An 8,260-nucleotide genomic window follows, 5' to 3' on the forward strand; every position below is an offset into this window, starting at 1 on the left:
GCGTCCCTCAAATTCCGATTAGCTGATAGGATTCTATCAGCCAATCAGAATTAAGGTAGGAATATTCTGATTGGCTGATGGAATCAGCCAATCAGAATCAAGATCAATCCGATTGGCTGATCCAATCAGCCAATCAGATTGAGCTTGCATTCTATTGGCTGATCAGAACAGCCAATAGAATGCGAGCTCAATCTGATTAGATACTGACAAAGGAGCAAATGGTAAGGCTAGGCTTAGGCAGAAGTATACCCAAAAATGTTCACAGATTGCACAAAGGGCTATCTATAAAAGAGGATTGACCTCCAAATGATATTATCTATCTAGTGCAATGCTGGAACGGTATAAGTCCGTCTAAGTCAAATTAAGTATCTCATAATGCAGGAGACAGTATCAACAAGGAAAATTAGGCAAATGGATAGTGTAGCTGTTAATGGCGCCTGATTCGCATTTCGCCTGACTAGGTTTTCTCAAAGGCTAACCAGACTGATAGCAGCCTCACCGCCGCCACAAAGGTTCCACCACTCCACACACAACAGCTACATCCAACGCGTTTCCTGCTGCTAAACAGCACTTCATCAGAACACAAGTAACACTCTATATGTACCCGGAAACTAGAGTGTTACAAGTAAGAACTCTGTAACAATTTAATTCCTGCAAATAACCAGGTTGTGGCAACAATACATATGAGACTATAAACCAATTTGAAAAAATAACAGTCTGTTTTGGTTGCACACAGCTGAAAGTGATTACATGTCTTATGGCTCATATACACAGTTTTGCAACAGTGTGTCTTTGGTTAATAAATATAATATAGGGGGTCGGCGGTGTTAGGGGCAGCAGATTAGGGGTACATAGCTATAATGTAGCTGGCGGCTCTTTGCTGTCGGAAGATTAGGGGTTAATTATTGTAGGTAGGTGGCGGCGATGTTGTTGGGGGCAGGTTAGGGGTTAATAAATATAATATAGGGGTCGGCGATGTTAGGGCAGCAGATTAGGGATACATAGGGATAATGTAGCTGGCGGCGGCGTGCGGACGGCAGATTAGGGGTTAATAAGTGTAGGTAGCTGGCGGCGACGTTGTGGGGGGCAGATTAGGGGTTAATAAATATAATATAGGGGTCGGCGGTGTTAGGGGCAGCAGATTAGGGGTACATAAGGATAACGTAGGTGGCGGTAGGCAGATTAGGGGTTAAAAAAAATTAATCGAGTTGCTGCGATGTGGGGGGACCTCGGTTTAGGGGTACATAGGTAGTTTATGGGTGTTAGTGTACTTTAGAGTACAGTAGTTAAGAGCTTTATGAACCGGCGTTAGCCCAGAAAGCTCTTAACTACTGACTTTTTTTCTGCGGCTGGAGTTTTGTCGTTAGATTTCTAACGCTCACTTCAGACACGACTCTAAATACCGGAGTTAGAAAAATCCCATTGAAAAGATAGGATACGCAATTTACGTAAGGGGATCTGCGGTATGGAAAAGTCGCGGCTGAAAAGTGAGCGTTAGACCCTTTTTTGAGTGACTCCAAATACCGGAGGTAGCCTAAAACCAGCGTTAGGAGCCTCTAACGCTGGTTTTCACGGCTACCGCCAAACTCTAAATCTAGGCCTTAGTATCTTATCAATACAACCAATGCATTTACACATCCAAATAATATAACAAATATTTATTAACAAATTTCCCCTTTCAAACTAATATCACACTAATTATATTTCAAAGTATATTTATCGTCTAACAATTATTTTCCAACAACTAAAAATTCCTACTATATATATTTCTAAAAAAAGAAAAAAAGAAAAAAAAGTTTGAATTTTGCTTTCAATTACTTTTAAACTTATCCCACAGTTGTTTAACCAGATGAAGCAAATTCAATTCTACTTTTAACTTTCAAAAAGAAACAATAAAAATATACATTTCATTATCAATTTATTTTGGATATATAATCCGTTATTGCAAAATATTTTATTGTGGAACTGTTTTCAGTCTTTAAACTATTGAAATTAATTATCATTATAAAGTTCCGAACCAGGAATTAACAATTTTTTCACAGGACATTTTTGATAGAATAACACTTCTATATATTAAAAATCTTTTAATTTTATAATACTAGTGGCTAGATTACGAGTTTTGCGTTATGAGCTGCTCGGTACTAACTTGCATGTTATTTCCACCGCTCATCTCCCTATAGCGCTGCTATTACAGGTTTTCTTAAACCCGGCGTTAGCAGGCAATATTGCAGCATTGAGCTCCATACCGCACTCCAATACCAGCACTGCTTTGAGCTGGTTTTACGTGCTTGTGCATGATTTCCCCATAGACATCAATGGGGAGAGCCGGCTGAAAATAAGTCTAACACCTGCAATAAAAGAGCGTAAAGCTCCGTAATGCTGCCCCATTGATTCCTATAGGGAAAGAAAAGTTATGTTTACACCTTACACCATAACATAAACCCTGAGTCTAAACACCCCTAATCTACTTCCCCCGACATTGCCGCCACCTATATTACATTTATATACCCCTAATCTGCTACCCCCAACATAGCCGCCACCTACCTACACTTATTAACCCCTAATCTGCCGCCCCCAATGTCGTCGCCACCTACCTACACTTATTAACCCCTAATCTGCTGCCCGCAACGTCGGCCCACTATACTAAAGTTATTAACCCCTAACCCTAGCTCTAACCCTAACACCAACTAACTTTAATATAATTAAAATAAATCTAAATAAAAATTACAATTAATACCTAAATAATTCCTATTTAAAACGAAATACTAACCTATAAAATAAACCCTAAGCTAGCTACCATATAACTAATAGTTACATTGTAGCTAGCTTAGGTTTTATTTTTATTTCACAGCTAAGTTTGTATTTATTTTAACTAAGTAGAATAGTTAGTAAATAGTTATTAATTATTTACTAGCTACCTAGCTAAAAGAAATACAAATTTGCCTGTAAAATAAAACCTAACCTGTCTTACACTAACACCTAAACTTACACTTCAATTAAATAAATTACATTAATTAAATACAATTAACTAAATTACAAAAAAAACCTAACACTAAATTGCACAAAATAAAAAACAAATGGTCAAATATTTAAACTAATTACACCTAATCTAATAGCCCTATCAAAATAAAAAGCCCCCCCAAAATAAAATAAAAAAACCCTAGCCTAAACTAAACTACCAATAGCCCTTAAATGGGCCTTTTGCGGGGAATTGCCCCAAATAAATCAGCTCTTTTACCTTTAAAAAAAAAAATACAGGTAAATTTGTATTTATTTTAGCTAGATAGCTAATAAATAGTTAATAACTATTTAGTAATTAGTCTACCTAGTTAAAATAAATACAAACTTACCTGTAAAATAAAAATAAAACCTAAGAAAGATACAATGTAACTGTTATATTGTAGCTAGCTTAGGATTTATTTTGAAGGTATTTAGTTTTAAATAGGAATTATTTAGTTAAAGGGAAACTGAACCCAATTTTTTTCTTTTATAATTCAGATAGAGCATGCAATTTTAAGCAACTTTCTAATTTACTCCTATTATCAATTTTTCTTTGTTCTCTTGCTATGTTTATTTGAAAAAGAAGACATCTAAGCTATTTGGTTCAAGACCCTGGAAAGCATGTGTTCATTGGTGAATTAATTTATCCACCAATCAGCAAGAACAACCCAGGTTGTTCACCAAAAATGGGCCGGCATCTATACTTACATTCTTGCATTTCAAATAAAGATACCAAGAGAATGAAGAAAATTTGATAATAGGAGTAAATTAGAAAGATGCTTAAAATTGCATGCTCTATCTGAATCACAAAAGAAAAAAATTGGGTTCAGTGTCCCTTTAATGATAGTAATATTTATTTAGATTTATTTTAGTTATATTAAAGTTAGGGGTGTTAGGGTTAGAGTTAGACTTAGGGTTAGGTTTAGGGGTTAATAACTTTAGTATAGTGGCAGCGAATTTGGGGCAGCAGATTAGGGGTTAATAACAGTAATGTAGGTTGCGGCGATGTAATGGACAGCAGATTAGGGGTATAATAATATTTAACTACTGTTTACGATGCAGGAGGGCGCCGGTTTAGGGTTTAATATGTTTATTATAGTGGCGGCAATGTCCGGAGCGGCAGATTAGGGGTTATTAATTTTATTTTAGTTTTTGTGATGTGGGGGGGCCTCAGTTTAGGGGTTAATAGGTAGTTTATGGGTGTTAGTGTACTTTTTAGCACTTTAGTTATGAGTTTTATGTTACTGCGTTGTAGCATAAAAGCCATAACTACTGACTTTCAGTTTACGGTATGGATCTTGATGGTATAGGCTGTACCGCTCACTTTTTGGCCGGACAGGCAAACTCATAATACCGGCGTTGTGGGAGTCCCATTGAAAAATAACTTTTTAAAAACTGCGGTAGTTACGTTGCGTTCCGGCCAAAAAAGTGTGCGGTACAGATATACCTGCAAGACATAACAATGCTTTTTCACTCATACCTCAAAAATCATAATCTAGCCATAGGTCTTCCTGTTCTTTACTATATACCCCTAGCAATTATGTTTTATTAGCTTCAACTTCACAATTAATAAATCTCCATTCCTCTACCGCCATTCACTATCTACCCTGAGCCATCATGTCTTATTAGTTTAATTCCATGTTTTATTAGCTATAAAATCGCAATTATTTTAGCATTATCATTCCTAGTCATTATAGAAACCATAACATCAGTTCTCCCTAATCATACAAGTAAGACCAGTTTAAATTCATTCACCATCATACTATTGATTCACTATAGAACTTATATTTTAAAATGTTAACAGTTTCAGATCTATTACAACTTTAGACATTGCTTACACACATTAATATATTCTTATCTACTTCCAATTTTATTAGTTTTATCTCTTATAAAAACTGTTACATACTAACACATCCAGTTTAAAAAGTAGATGAAGGTTTGTGCACATTCCGATAAACAGGAGATTTATGTTTGTGCACACCTCAATGAATAATTAAAAAACAAAATGTAATCCTCATATATTTTAGAGGACTTTACTACCTTACTATAGCACAAAAACCATATTATAACATATATTAAGTATATTATATACTAGAATGTTGAATACCAGTATTTTGTTTTGTTTTCTTTTATAAAAGTGTCAGTTTCCCTATACTGTTGTGTACATGTAATATCAACACACAGTTAGATATTCACTATCGCATTTTTTATTTTTATTCTATTATTACTTATTATAACTTACTATTACTAACACTAGTATCTACTGTTCAGCTTAAACCTTTTTTGTAAAATGTCCAGCTTTGATTGCTATGTTTTAATAAGAACATGAATTGGACACAACTACAATACTTGTTGCTATTACTTACCTATTGGTTAGAAAGCCTAATGGACACACCAATGAAAAGGATGTTTCTCTTACCTTTCTGTATTTAAAAGACACCTGAACCTACTGGGAGTATCTTGATAAAGGCCATAACGGCTGAAATGCGTAGATCATCCAAGTTTGGTGTCTTGCTGCTATACTTTGAACAAATGAAAGCCCATAACTCACTGCTATATTGAGGCACGATAAAGAAACTAATTTGCCGGTTCTAAGAAGATCCTATATTCGTCTGTTCCCTCACATTGGAAAGAAAATACCCACATAGTGGTTTGATTGTCAATCCATCAAGCTACACTCCCGACACCCTTATAGTGGGTAACTACAACGATCACTATTGCCATGAGAGTTGTAGCTGACCGGACCACCCACGGACCATCAGAGGGAACCTCTGTTTCCTTGGGACCTCCCAAGTGAAATTCCACACACAATAACACTTGCTGAAAATTACAGCCTTGGATGCCATTGGTGAGTGTAATCTCACAGATAAAAATACCCTTAGGCTCTTGCCCCTCTGAACGACATTTGAAAATTTCCTCATAGCAAGTTGTGCCCTTAAAGAGGGCTGTACTGAAAACAGAACAGGATTATAATTATCGCACATAATTATCCCACAAGTGAAAACTTCTTAACAAAGCATCCTTATTTGCACCTTACTGCAGAGCCCGTTCCCCAAAGATATTCATTAAAGCTGGAAATCTTTCTGCATATTTTTGGCCCTATCTTGCAAGTATTTAGTTAACCAACTTTGTTAACTAATTTTTATTATCCATTTTTTTCTTTAGAGCTATTACTTATATTACCCCATTTAACACAATAACCGGTTATTGTTTTTAGTCTCCTGTTTTTCCTAGTCATTGCTAATGTGTGCCAATTATACATTTATTAGATATGTGTTTTAGGTAGGTTTTTAAATATCACGTATCATTACTAGTGTATGACACCTACTTTGTCTATTGTTACAATATTTGTCTAGTAAATGTATACAATTTGAATTCCAAAATCTTGATATCCTTTTTCACCTCAATAGCTGGATACCCTTAAAGGGACAGGAACACCATATTTTTTCTTTCGTGATTTAGAAAGAACATTCAACTTTAAGCAACTTTACAATTTACTTCTATTATCTAATTAGCTTTAATAATACTTAATTAGCTTTAATAATACTTTGCTGAAAAGCATATCTAGATATGCTCAGTAGCTGCTGATTGGTGGCTGCTCATAGATGTCTCATGTGATTGGCTCACCCATGTGCATTGCTATTTTTTCAACAAAGGATATCTAAAGAATGAAGCAAATTAGAAAATTAAAGTAAATTGGAATGTTGTTTAAAATTGCATTCTCTATCTGAATTATGAAAGAAAAATGTTGGGTTTAGTGTCCCTTTAAGGTTTCTACAAGCGCTCTCTTATACTGTTTTTTGCTATTGTATTACCAATATAGACTTGAGGAGGTTTATACTACTTTTAAGAGTAGCTATTTGAGATCTTCTAGGATTGATTAATCTATTTTTTGTATTTAGTCTTCAAGTAACAGTTATTTCAGTGGACCTACCAGGTGACTCTGTGCCTTTGAGCTCTTACATACCTCATACTGTTTGAGGTTACTTTTTGTGAGTAGACACCCTGCGGTTTGGTGTTTTATCTTATGTTTTATATCTTTTTAATATTAAATTGATTTGCACTATGTAGGTTGCCTTTGTGTGCATCATACACAAACAAATAAAACATCCCATTACGTAAATAACATTGGAAAATGAAATATTCATAGTTTCTTGTTGGGGTAGCGCTATTGTAAATATGTTACTGTGTTTGCGTGAGAGAGTGGGGTGTTTTTCTCCATTGACTTCTATGGGGGAATGTGTAGACTCTCAATTTTTTTAACTTTTTGCGCAAGTCGGGTTACTGCTGGAGAAAAAACTGTTTACTTTCAACTTGTAATACCAGTGCAACCTGACTAGTGCAAAAATGAAAAACCTAGCAGAGTTTTCGCAAATAGCAGAAACGCAAAATACCGCTCCAATTGTAATTTAGCCCTTGTTCTTATATGTAATATTTATTGCTGGCCCAGGTATAGGACTAGTTGAAGTTAAGTTCCTATTTAATTATCTATATGCATTTACATATAAAAATATTATCAAGCACATGTCTCCACAATTCCAACCAGGCCTATCCTTAGGGCAGCAATAATTATTTCATATATCAAGACATTTAAAAATTAAATAATAAAAAAAAAAGTTTTTCCTTAAATATTTTTTTTTTTGATATGTTGTATCTTTGTTTTGTTACCTACATAACTCCCCTGTCATTCTCTCTAGAGGCAATCACAGGAATGCAGGCGTTAAACATAACTTTTATAGTGTTAGGTCAGATTACCATAGCAGCAAACTATGCTGTGATTTTAAACTGTGATTTTTGAGAAATCCGAAGTTGGATGGAAGAGTTACACAACGTTAACTTAAACCTACATTAAAACACTGACTGTATGCACAGCAGAAAATATTTCAATGGAAACCAGGTACTAAAATTGAGCCGTAAACTACTTTTAGCTGTTTGCAACTCCTTTTTTAACGACGTAATGGAAATGAGCTCTTAGAAAGTGAATACTATTAAAAAAACAAAAACAAAAGAAGACATTTCTAATTCACCATTAAATTCACATTGTTCTCTTGATATCCTTAGTTGAAAAGCATACCTAAGTAGGCTTATAAGTGTTTTAGTCTTATACATTAATGAAAACACTTCTGGCCTTCTGTGTTCAGAACAAGTGCCCACCCCTGACCTAATTAGGTCTTCAAAAAAGTGCACAAAATAATTTGATAAAAGAAATAAAATGGCAGTTTTTTTTTAATTTCAATTCTCTTTCTGAATCATGAACATT

Source organism: Bombina bombina, chromosome 3 (assembly GCF_027579735.1).
Source record: "Bombina bombina isolate aBomBom1 chromosome 3, aBomBom1.pri, whole genome shotgun sequence".
Taxonomy (NCBI): domain Eukaryota; kingdom Metazoa; phylum Chordata; class Amphibia; order Anura; family Bombinatoridae; genus Bombina; species Bombina bombina.